General features: G+C 37.4%; 1 protein-coding gene across 22 annotated transcripts in view; it reads right to left on the bottom strand.

The window, feature by feature from the left end:
* Window positions 1-12,263, bottom strand: part of EXOC6B (exocyst complex component 6B) — a 703,642-nt gene that overhangs the window by 79,423 nt on the left and 611,956 nt on the right. For 4 of the 22 annotated variants that reach the window (XM_089922302.1, XM_089922305.1, XM_089922307.1 and 1 more), the window contains exon 22: window positions 1-12,263. This exon is cut by the window's left edge and continues 70,342 nt beyond it; it is cut by the window's right edge. The exons of the other annotated variants lie outside the window; for them this stretch is intronic. The gene's annotated coding sequence lies outside the window, so the exon portion shown is untranslated. 22 annotated transcript variants of the gene reach the window in all.

Raw genomic sequence — 12,263 nt, 5'->3', positions numbered from 1 at the left:
AGTGGCAGCACTCAGCAGAGATTCCAGCCAGTGACTCTGCGTATTTGCATAGCTGTGCTGGTGGCTCTGTCTGGCCAGGGAACTCAAGTGGCATTTCTGCCTGGTTTTAGTCCCCAGTAAATGAATCGTACAGGCTGTGGAGCCCTTTAGACAGCACTACCTGGACAGGAAAGCAAGTCAACAGCTCCACCCAAGTTCTGAGTATATAGTCTCAGCCCTGCCCAAACAGGAAGCCTTGCCAGAGACCCCAGGCAGCCAAAGAGCAAATCCTACAGCTCCTCTTGGGGAAAGAGGAAAACCAGCTGTCCTTTTGCCTACCTGACCAGGGACACTGAAGAGTGATCCTGGGGAGCCTTGAAGGCCAGCCTATGGCCCCACCCAATTGCTGAGCAGGCTGCAGCCTTACTCAGGCAGGGAGATGAGCCAGTGATTCACCCAATCGTGCACAGCCTGCAGTTTGACCTGATCAGAGAACCTGGACAGCAACACTGCTTGACCATGGAGCACAGCCTCTATCCTCACCCAACTGCAATGTATAGCTGGAGTCCTTGCCTGACCAGCGGGTGCAGCCTTAACCTCATCCAACAGTGGAGCACAGTCAACAGCCCTTCCAATAATGGAACCCAGCCTGCAGCTCTGCCCAATTTTAGTGCACAGACTGCAACCCCACCTGATCACAGACCACAGCCTGAAGCACTGCTCTATTGTGAAGCCCTCCCCGTAGCCCTTCCTGAACTCTTGAGTTCAGCCTGTGACACCACCTAGACAGGCAGCACAGCCTGAGGCCAAGAATGACTGCAGAGCACAGAATGCAGGCCTGCCTAATCACAGTGTCCGGCTAGCGGTGCTGCCCTGCCAGGGAGCACAGCCTGCTTCCCTGTCCAACCACAGTTAACTACAAGGCTAGCTACTGGCTCCATCTGACCACAGAGCACAGCTCCTCCCAACCAGTGAGCACAGATAGTGGCTTTGATTGAATGTGGAGCACAGCCAGAAGACCCTCTCAATCATGGATCCCAGGCAGTGCCCCGCCTCCCTTGAAATCACAGAGCACGGGTAGAGGCTTCAACCAACTGTAGACCTCAAAATCAAGCCTAGCCTGCTCACAAATGCTATCAGATGTCCAGAGCACCAAGCTGAGCTGATTGGTGAAGGCCTTTTCACGGAAAAGTGAACACGTGAAGTATGGAGGGGGAGACCACTTCCTCAAATGTATGTATACCAACACAAGGATACAAGGATCACCAAGAATCAGGTAAACATGACACCACCAGAGAAAAATAATAAGCTCCAGTAACTGACCCTAAAGAAATGAGGATCTATGAACTGTCTAACAAAGAATTCAGAATAATCTTCTAAAAAATTCAGTGAACTATAAGAACACACAGATAGACAACTAAAAGATTAGGAAAACAATGTATGAACAAAATGAAAAGTTCAACAAAGGAAAAGAAACCATAAAAAAGAAACAAAACAAATCAGTGAAGAATGCAATGACTGAACTGAAGAATTCAGTAGAGCTTCACTAGCACACTGGACCAAGCTAGTGTGGACCAAGAAGAAAGAATCAGTGAACTCAAAGCCAGATCATTTAAAATTAAATAGTCAAAGGTGCAAGAAAAAACCCTGAAAATTGTAAAGAGGGCCTACAGGACTTACAGAACACCATTAAAACAAACAATAGGGACTTCTCTGGTGGTCCAGAGGTTAAGACTCCATGCTTCCACAGCAGGGGGAAAAGGTTCAATCTCTGGTTGGGGAACTAAGGTCCCACACGCACAGACAAAAAAAAACCCACCAAACAATATATGCATTATGGGGATCCTGGGAGAGGAGAAAGAGAAAGGGACAGAAAGTCTATTTAAAAAAAATAATGCCTGAAAACATCCAAAACTTGGGGAAGGAAATGGGCATCTAGATTCATAAGGCCCCAAAATCCCCAGATAGGTATCCCCCAAAAAGGATATAATGAGGCACATAATTAAATTGTCAGAAGTTAAGACAGAAAAAAAGAAATTTGAAGGCAGCAAGAGAAAAGCAACTTGTCACATATAAGGGAGACTCCAGGGACTTCCCTGGTGGTGCAGTGGTTAAGAATCTGCCTGTCAATGCAGGGGACATGGGTTCGAGCCCTGGTCTGGGAAGATCCCACGTGCCACGGAGGAACTAAGCCTGTGTGCCACAACTACTGAGCCTGCGCTCTAGAACCTGTGAGCCACAACTACTGAGCCCATGTGCCACAACTACTGAAGGCCACGTGCCTAGAGCCCGTGCTCTGCAACAAGAGAAGCCACAGCAGTGAGAAACCTGTGCACCACAGTGAAGAGTAGCCCCCACTCACTGCAACTAGAGAAAGCCCGTGTGCAGCAACAAAGACCCAATGCAGCCAAAAAAATAAATGAATAAATGAATAAATTAAAAAAAAAAAGGGAGACTCCAAAAGACTATGAGTGGATTCCTTCAGCAGAAATCTGGCAGCCATGGAGAGAGTATGATGATGTATTCAAAATACGAAAGAAAAAATTGTCAAGCAACAATACTATCCTTGACAAAACTGTCTTTCAGAAATGAAGAAGAGATAAAGACTTTCCCAAACAACAAAAGCTAAAGGAGTTCATTACCACTAGATCACCTTTATAAGAAATAGGAAATTCTTCAAGCTAAAATGAAAAGACTCTAATCAACAACAACAAAACATAGAAATGTTTAAATTCACTGATAAAGGTAAATATACAGTCAAAGTCGACTCTCTGACATTGTAATTGTGGTGTGTAAACAGCATTTAACGCTAGTTTAAAAAATACTAAAATAACTATTACTCTAATAATTTGTTATTGGATAAATAATATAAAAAAGATGTAAATGCTAACATCAATAACCTAAAATATAAGGGGTGGAGAAGTAAAAGTACAGAGTTTCTGTATGCTATCAAATGTAAGTTGTTATCAGCTTAAATTGGGACATTATAACTATAAGATAATTTGTATAAACACAAAGGAAAAACCTGCATTATATACATAACAATTAAGATAAAAGAATCAAAGTATACCGCCACAAAAAGTCATCAAATCACAAAGGAAAAATGTAGTAAGGAAAAAAGGAGCAAAGGAACTACAAAAACAGTTGGGAAACAACTGACAAAATGGCAATAGTAAGTCCTTATCTATTAATAATTATTTTAAATGTAAATGGATTAAAGTATCCAATCAAAAGACACAGAATGGCCGTATGAATAACAAAACAAGATCCAACAATACACTGCCTACAAGACATTCACCTTATCTTGAAAGACCCACATGGGCTGTAAGTGAAGGGATGAAAAAAGATATCCCAAGTAAAAGGTAACCAAAGGAGACCAGAGGTACTTAGATAAAATAGACAAATAGGCTTATAGCTAAAAATGGTCACAGGTGACAGATAAGGTCATTATATATGATAAAGGAGTCGATTCATCAATAAGATATAACAATTGTAAATTTTATTCACCCAACACTGGAGCAGCTAAATATATAAATATAAAGCAAATACTAACAGACCTAAAAGGGGAAATAAACAGCAATACAATAAGAGTAGGGGATTTTAATACTCTACTTTCAACAATGGATATCATCCAGATAGAAAATCCATAAGGAAAGAGTGGATTTGAAGAACACTACAGACCAAATGAAACTAACAGACATATACAGAACATTTTTCCAATAGGAGCAGAGTACACATTTTTCTCAAGTGCACATGGAACATTCTCCAGATTAGATCATATGTTAGGCCATAAGCCAAGTCTCAGCAAATTTAAGAAGATAGAAATTATATCAAGTATCTTTTCCAATCACAATGGTAAAACTAAAATTCAATAACAGAAGGAAAGTTGGAAAATTCACAAATACATGGAAACTAAACAATACACTCCTCAACAACCAATGGATCAAAGAAAAAAATCAAAAGTGAAATCAGAAAATATCTTGAGACAAATGATCATGGAAACAACATACAAAGATTTATGATACGTAGCAAAAGCAATTCTAAGAGGAAAGTTTATAGCTATAAGTGCTTACATTAAGAAAAGAGAAATGAAATTGAGTTATTTGTAGTGAGGTGGATGGACCTAGAGTCTGTCATACAGAGTGAAGTAAGTCAGAAAGAGAAAAACAAATACCGCATGCTAACACATATATATGGAATCTAAGAAAAAAGAAAAAAGAAAAAGGTCATGAAGAACCTAGGGGTAAGACGGGAATAAAGACACAGACCTACTAGAGAATGGACTTGAGGATATGGGGAGGGGGAAGGGTAAGCTGTGACAAAGTGAGAGAGTGGCATGGACATATATACACTACCAAACGTAAAATAGATAGCTAGTGGGAAGCAGCCGCATAGCACAGGGAGATCAACTCGTTGCTTTGTGACCACCTAGAGGGGTGGGATAGGGAAGGTGGGAGGGAGGGAGACGTAAGAGGGAAGAGATATGGGAACATATGTATATGTATAACTGATTCACTTTGTTATAAAGCAGAAACTAACACACCATTGTAAAGCAATTATACTCCAATAAAGATGTTAAAAAAAATAAAAAAAGAAAAGAGGAAGATTTCAAACAAATAATTTAACACGGAATAATAAGGAACCAGAAAATGAAGAAAAAACAAGCTCAAAGTTAGCAGAAGAAGAAAATAATAAAGATTAGAGCAGAAATAAGTGAAATAAATAATAGGAAAATACTAGAAAAGATCAATGAAACTAAGAGTTGGTTTTCTGAAAAGATAACCAAAACTGACAAACCTTTAGCTAGACTAATGAAGAAAAAAAGCAAATTCAAAAAAATAAAATTATAAATGAAAGAGGAGACATTAAAACTGATACCACACAAATACAAAGGATCATAAGGACTACTATGTACAATTATATGCCATTAAATTGGACAACATAGAAAAATGGTTAACTTCCTAGAAACAAACAATATATCAAGACTGAATAATGAAAAATAGAAAATCTGAACAGACCAATAACAACTAAGGAGACTGAATCAGTACTCAAGATCTCCTAACAAACCCAGGACCAGATGGTTTCACTGGTAAAATAGAAAATCCTAGAGTCCACTAAAAGACTTAGAACAAGAAAATGAATTCAGTAAAGTTGCAGCATACAAAATCAACATACAAAAGTCGTGTTTCTATAAAGGAACAACGAAGTACTGAAAAAGATATGAAGAAAACAATCCCATTTACAAGAGCATTAAAACTATAAGACACTGATAAAAGAAACTGAAGAAGACACAAATAAATGGAAAGCCAACCCATGTTCATTAATCAGAAAAATCAATATTGTTAAAATGTCTGTACTACCCAAAGCCATCTATAGATTCAGTGAGATCCCTATCAAAATTCCAATGGCATTTTGTCAGAGGAAAAAAACAATCCCCAAATCTGCATGAGTATAAAAGACCTGAATAGCCAAAGTCATCTTGAGAAAGAAGAAAAAAGCTGGAGGTATCACACTTCCTGATTCAAGCTATATTACAGAACTACAGTAATCAAAACAGTATGATGCTGGCATTAAAACAGATACATAGACTAATGGAACAGAATCGAAAGCCCAGAAATAAACCCATGCACATATGGTCAACTAATGTTTGACAAAGGTGCCAAGAATACTCAATGACGAAAGGGAAGTCTTTTCATAACCAGTGCTGGGTAAACTGGATATTTACATGCAGAAGAATGAAACTGGACTCCTACCTTACACCACCCACAAAAATTAACTTGAGTTGATTAAAGACTTAAATGTAAGACCTGAAACCATAGAACTAGAAAGGACCTGGGAAAAAACTCCTTGACAGGGGTTGTGGCAATGCTCTTTTGGATATGACACCAAAACCACAAGCAACAAAAGTGAAAATAAACAAGTGGGACAACAGCAAATTAAAAAGCTTCTGTACAACACAGAAACAATCAATAAAACGAAAAGGCAACCTATGGAATGGGAGAACATATTTGCATACCATCTATATGATAAGGGGTTAATTTCTGACATACATAAGGAACTCATACAACTCAATAGCAAAAACAAAAACAAACAAAAACCTCATTAAAAAATGGGCAAAAGATCTGAATAGACATTTTTCTAAAGAAGATTTATAAATAGAGAACAGGTACATGAAAAGGTGCTCAACATCACTAATCATCTGGAAATGCACATCAAAACCACAGTGAGATATCATCTCACACCTGCTAGAATGTCTATTATCCAAAAGATAAGTGATAACAAGTACTGGCAAAGACATGGAGAAAAGGGAACCCCTGTGTACTTTTGGTGGCAATGTAAATTGGTACAGTCACTATGGAAAAGAGTATGGAGGTTCTTCAAAAAAATAAAAATAGAACTACCATACAATCTAGTAACCCCACTCTGGGTATATATCCACAGGAAATGAAACCACTATCTTGAAAAAATATTTGCATCCCAATGTTCACTGCAGCATCATTTCCTATGGTCAAGACATGGAAATAACCTAAGTGTCTGTCAATTGATGACTGGATAAAGAAAATGTGGTATATATATACACACACACACACACACACACACACACACACACACAATGGAATATCATTCAGCCATAAACAAGAAGGAAATACTACCACTTGTGACAATATGGATGAACCTTAAGGGCTTTTTGCTAAGTGAAGTGAGTCAGACAGAGAAAGACAAATAATGTATGACCTCACCTATATGTGCAATCTAAAAAAGCCTAACTCATAGAAACAGAGAGTAGATTGGTGGTTACCAGGGGTTGCAGAGTGAGAGAAACGGGAAGATGTTGGTCATAGGTACAAACTTCCAGTTATAGCATGAAAGAATTCTGGATATGTAATGTACAGCGTGGTACTTATAGTAAACAATATTGTATTGTATATTTGAAAGTTGCTTACAGGGTAGATCTTAAGTGTTCCCACCACACTCACAAAAAAATAGTAACTATGTGAGGTGATATGTGTGTTAACTAACCTTATTGTGGTAATCATTTCACAATATATATGCATATCAAATCATCATATCACACATCTTAAACTTATACAATGTTTTACGTCAATTATATCTCAATAAAGCTGGGAATAAAGGAATAATAAATCAGTATTATAGGAACTAATAAGCAATTGTATAGCAAGGTTGTAGGTACAGGGCTAATTAAAAGTCAATTTTTTCCCCTAATATACCAGAAATGATGAATTAAAATTTCAGACTAAAAATACAATACATTACACTTACAATTACATTAGCACTCCAAAAGTGAAATACGTACATATGAATGTAACAAAACATGTACAAGATTTGAATAAGAAAAACTATAAAACTCTGATGAAAGAAAGCAAAGAAGATATAAATAATGTAGAGATATTCCGTGTTCAAGGACAGAAAGACTCAATACTGCCAAGTTGTCAGTTCTTCCCAAGTTGATCTATAGATTCAGTGTAATTCCAGTCAAATTCTTGCAAGTTATTTTGTGGACATCAACCAACTGATTCTAAAGTGTATAGGAGATGGAAAAGCCCCAGAATACCCAACATAATAGTAAAGAAGAACAAAGTCAGAGGATTCACATTATTTGACTTCAAAACTTATTTTAACACTATAATAAACAAGACAGTGTGGTATCAGAAAAGAATACCCAAGTATAATAGATCAATGGAATGAAATAAAGAGCCCAGAAATAAACCCACATAAACATAGTCATCTGATCTTTGAGAAAGAAGCAAAGACAATTTAACAAAGAAACGTTAGTCTTCTTAACAAATGTTGCTAGAATAACTTGATATCCACATGAAAGAGAATTAATCTAGACACAAATTTTACACCCTCTATAAAAATTAATTTGAATAGATTATAGACCGAAGTGTAAAATGCAAAACTCTAAAATTACTAGAAGATATAACACAGTAGAAAATCTAAGTGACTTTGGGTTTGCCAGTGTCTTTAGATACAATGGCAAAAGCATGATTGATAAGTCGCACTTCATTAAAATTAAATGCTTCAGCCCTGCAAAAGACATTTTTAAGAGAATGAAAATATAAACCACATATTGGGGTAAATATCTGCAAGACACGTATCTGATAAAAGGCTTATATCTAAAGTATATGAAAAATAAATAAATAAAAGAAAAAAAAAGTATATGAAGAGCTCTTAAAACTCAGCAATAAGAACACCATCAACCTAATTTAGAAGTGGACAAAAGATATGAACAGACACCTGACCAAAGAAGATAAACAGATGGAAAATTAGCATATAAAATGATGCTATATGTCATCAGAGAATTGCAAATTAAAACAATAATGAGACACCAATACAGGCATACTTCAGAGATATGTGGGGTTGGTTCTAGACTACTGCAATAAAGCAAATATCACAATAAAGTGAGTCACAAAAATTTTTTGGTTTCCCAGTGCATATAAAAATTATGCTTATACTATACTGTAGTCTGTTAAGTGTGCAATAGCATTATGTCTAAAAACCCCAATGTATGTACCTTAATTTAAAAGTACTCTATTGCTAAAAAATGCTAACCATCATCTGAACCTTTAGCAAGTTATAGTAGTAACGTCAAAGATCACTGATCACAGATCACCATAAAGAAAATAATAATGCGAAAGTTTGAAATATTGTTAGAATTACCAAAATATGACGGAGACATGAAATGAACAAATGCTGTGAAAAATGGCAGTGACAGACCTGCTCATCGTAGGTTGCCACAAACTTTCAAAATACAAAAAGGTCAGTGTTTGTGAAGCACAATAAATCAGAGCACAATAAAACAAGGTATGTTTCTATACATCTATTACAATGGCTAAAATCCAAGACTCTGACAAGATGTGGAGCAATAAGGACTCTCATTTATGGCTGCTCCGAATGCTAAATCATATAGCCACTTTAGAAAACAGTTTGTTTCTCGCAAAACTAAACATAATCTTAGGATACAATACAGCAATTTTGCTCCTTGGTGTTTACTCAAATGAGTTGAAAATTTATGTCTATACAAAAGCCTCTACATGAATGTTTATAGGAATTTTATTCGTAATTGCCAAAACTCGGAAGCAACCTAGGTGTCCTTCAATAGGTGAATGGACAAACATACAGTGGTACATCTACACAGTGGAATATTATTCAATGATACAAATAAATGGGGTATCAAGCCACAAAAAGACATGGAGCAACTTTGAAAGCATATTGCTAAGCGAAGAAATCCAATCTGGAAAGTCCACATGCTGTATGAATCCAACTGTATTACATTCTGGAAAAAGCAAAACTATGGAGACAGTTAACAAATCAGTGGTTGCCAGTGGTTCGGATGGAGGGAGGAAAGGAAAAAACAGGTGGAGCACAGGAGATTTTTAGGGCAGGAAAACTATTCTGTATAACATATAATGACGCATACATGTCATTATACATTTGTCAAAACCCACAGAATGTACAATACAAAGAGAACCCTAACGTAAACTAGGTTAATCATGATGTATTCATATTCGTCCATCAATTTTAACAAACGTACCATACTAACAAAAGATGTAAATAATAGAGGAAGCTATGGCAGGGAGAGGAGAGAAGGAGGTGCGTGGGAACTCAGTACTTTCTAATCAATTTTTCTATAAAGATAAAACTCTAAAAAATGGCCTTCATTTTTTTTTTTTTTTGCGGTACGCGGGCCTCTCACTGTTGTGGCCTCTCCCATTGTGGAGCACAGGCTCTGGACGCACAGGCTCAGCGGCCATGGCTCACGGGCCCAGCCGCTCTGCGGCATGTGGGAACTTCCCGGACCGGGGCACAAACCCGTGTCCCCTGCCTCGGCAGGCGGACTCTCAACCACTGCGCCACCAGGGAAGCCCTTCATTTTTTAAAAGGTGAAATATTTCTGTTTTATATCTACCATATCTCTTTTTAATAATTAGATATGAATAATCAAGGAATCAAACTCGCATTCTCCTTAAATATTTTCCTCCTTTTCTGTTCCTTATCTAAATAAATAGCATCACCCTTAATCCAATTGCTCAAATTAGAATCCTGGATGTATGATCATGTGTTCATTTATTCATTCAAACATGATTTAAATACCTCATATATGCTACATACTAAGGATACAACAAAAACTAAACACATCTTAACAAAGAAAACAGAGCCTTCTCAGAACCCATGGTTTATACACTATACATCATCCTTGATTCTTTCTTCTTCCCTGCTTCTCAGTCTTTCACCAAATACTGTCAATTCTACTTCTTTCTAATCCACCCACTTTTCTTTACCTCTATTGCTATTATAGCAGTTCAAGCTTTCCTTCCTTCCTCCCTTTCTCTCTCCCTCTTTCTTTCTTTCCTTCCCCCTCCCCTCCCCTCCCCTCCCCTCCCTTTCCTTCCTTCCCTCCCTCCCTCCTTCCCTTCCCTTCCTTTTTCCTTCTTTCCTTCCTTTTTTTTCTTTCTTGCTTTCTTTCACATTTGACCTACTGCAAAAACCTCCAGATTGGTGTCTTACATTTATTCCTTTTGTTTTTTTATTTTTTTAAAAATTTATTTATTTATTTATACAGCAGGTTCTTATTAGTTATCTATTTAATACATATTAGTGTATATATGTCAATCCCAATCTCCCAATTCATCCCACCACCACCCCACATTTATTCTTTATTTCCCCAATTTGTAGTTATAGTGATTTTTTTTTAAATCATATTACATCAGTGCCTTGCTTAAAACTCATCAAGGGCTTATTGCTTTTTGGATAAAATTTTTTTAATTTTAAAAATTTAACATGGTCTACAAAGCCATGACCCATATGCTGTCTATAAACTCATCATCTATCCATCTCACTGAGCTCTAAAGATACTGCATTATTTTAGCTCCTCATACGCACCAGTCTATGTCACCCTTCATTCTGAAGACTCAGTTTAGACATCTCTTTTTCATAAAGGCCATTTCCAACTCCTCCAGATTAGGCTAGGTAATTATAAATTATACTTCTATAATTTACACTTCTGCTTTTATAGCGTTTGTCATATTCATCACATATTGCCTGTTTTATTTTCCAGAATGTAAGTTCCATGAAGGCAGGGCCTGTATCTCTCATTGTCGTATCTGTAGTGGCTAGCAGTAGGTACTCAGGACTAGTTGACTGACTGACTGACGATTTGACGTTCTGGAATAGGTTAATTTAGGAAGCAGTTGATACCCTCTTCCTGGAGACAGAGCTAAACAGATCTGAAATACTGGCTAAGAGACTGAACAACATTTCTCTGAGATCATTTTCCATTGTAAATCTATGAAAGCAGGGAGCTGAAAGGTATGACCTTCTAAAAACCTGTTTTGTTGAGGCTTTTGAGTTTCCACAACATAGTTCCCCATAGGAACAACTTAACAGTTATTTACCTACAAAGGAAAGTGGCCCACATGGTACCAAACACACATTTCTAGAAGAGGGTAGCAAAAACTGCTACCTAAAAATGCAGAAGGTAAGACTCTGGGCTGTAAGGCAAACATCAAGATGTCATCAAGATGATGAAGAGAATGTGTCTGATAAATATTTTAAAATTAACGAAACAGATTCTGTTCTGTGGGGGTGATTATTTGGTTAATCTTACCCCTGTCTCAGGAATGAAGTGGAAAGGCAAGACATGGGCAGATACCAGGAGTTGTACTACTGATACCACCATGTGTACAAGATAGGGAATTATGACCCCTCCTGTGAGAAGCCAGAAGTCTTTGAAGGATTCCCCTGAAGTAGCAGGGGGAAAAATTCAGCAGAGGCTACTGTCTGAGAGAACAAGGACACTTGAGGATGCTACCATTATCATACAAATGCTGTTGTTTGCTTAGTGCGTTTTAAAAGTTTCTAATCTTCCTCTAGCTCTTCTTCCAGGGTTTCCCAAGGATAATATACTGTGCTGACCTGATGGTGTGCCTCTGGCCTTTCCAGCTCCATCCAGATGTCAAAGTCCTCCCTCTTAGATCTGCTATGAAATTGAGACACTTTTTGGCAGGCTGAAGTTTGTGACTGTAACTACTCATGTAAACTCCCATCTCCTTTTCTACAGCTGCCTTGGAAGGCAAATATGGGAAATTTGCAAATTTATCAGAACATGATGATTGGCTCATAGATGAGATTCTTTTTGGGGGGAGAGAGGGGAAGGATGGCTAGTAGTTTTGTCAAATAGAAAAGAGTTCGATTTAAAAAATTTAAAAATAGGAGAGAAAGAAAGATGAACTGGGAATCTGGGTAAATTTATCACTGTAATG

This window comes from Delphinapterus leucas, chromosome 13 (assembly GCF_059928025.1).
Source record: "Delphinapterus leucas isolate spDelLeu-1000000601 "Yukka" chromosome 13, BTC_Dleu_Yukka2, whole genome shotgun sequence".
NCBI lineage: Eukaryota > Metazoa > Chordata > Mammalia > Artiodactyla > Monodontidae > Delphinapterus > Delphinapterus leucas.
Note: the sequence above shows the minus strand (reverse complement) of the source record. Positions and strands in the feature narration are given on the sequence as shown.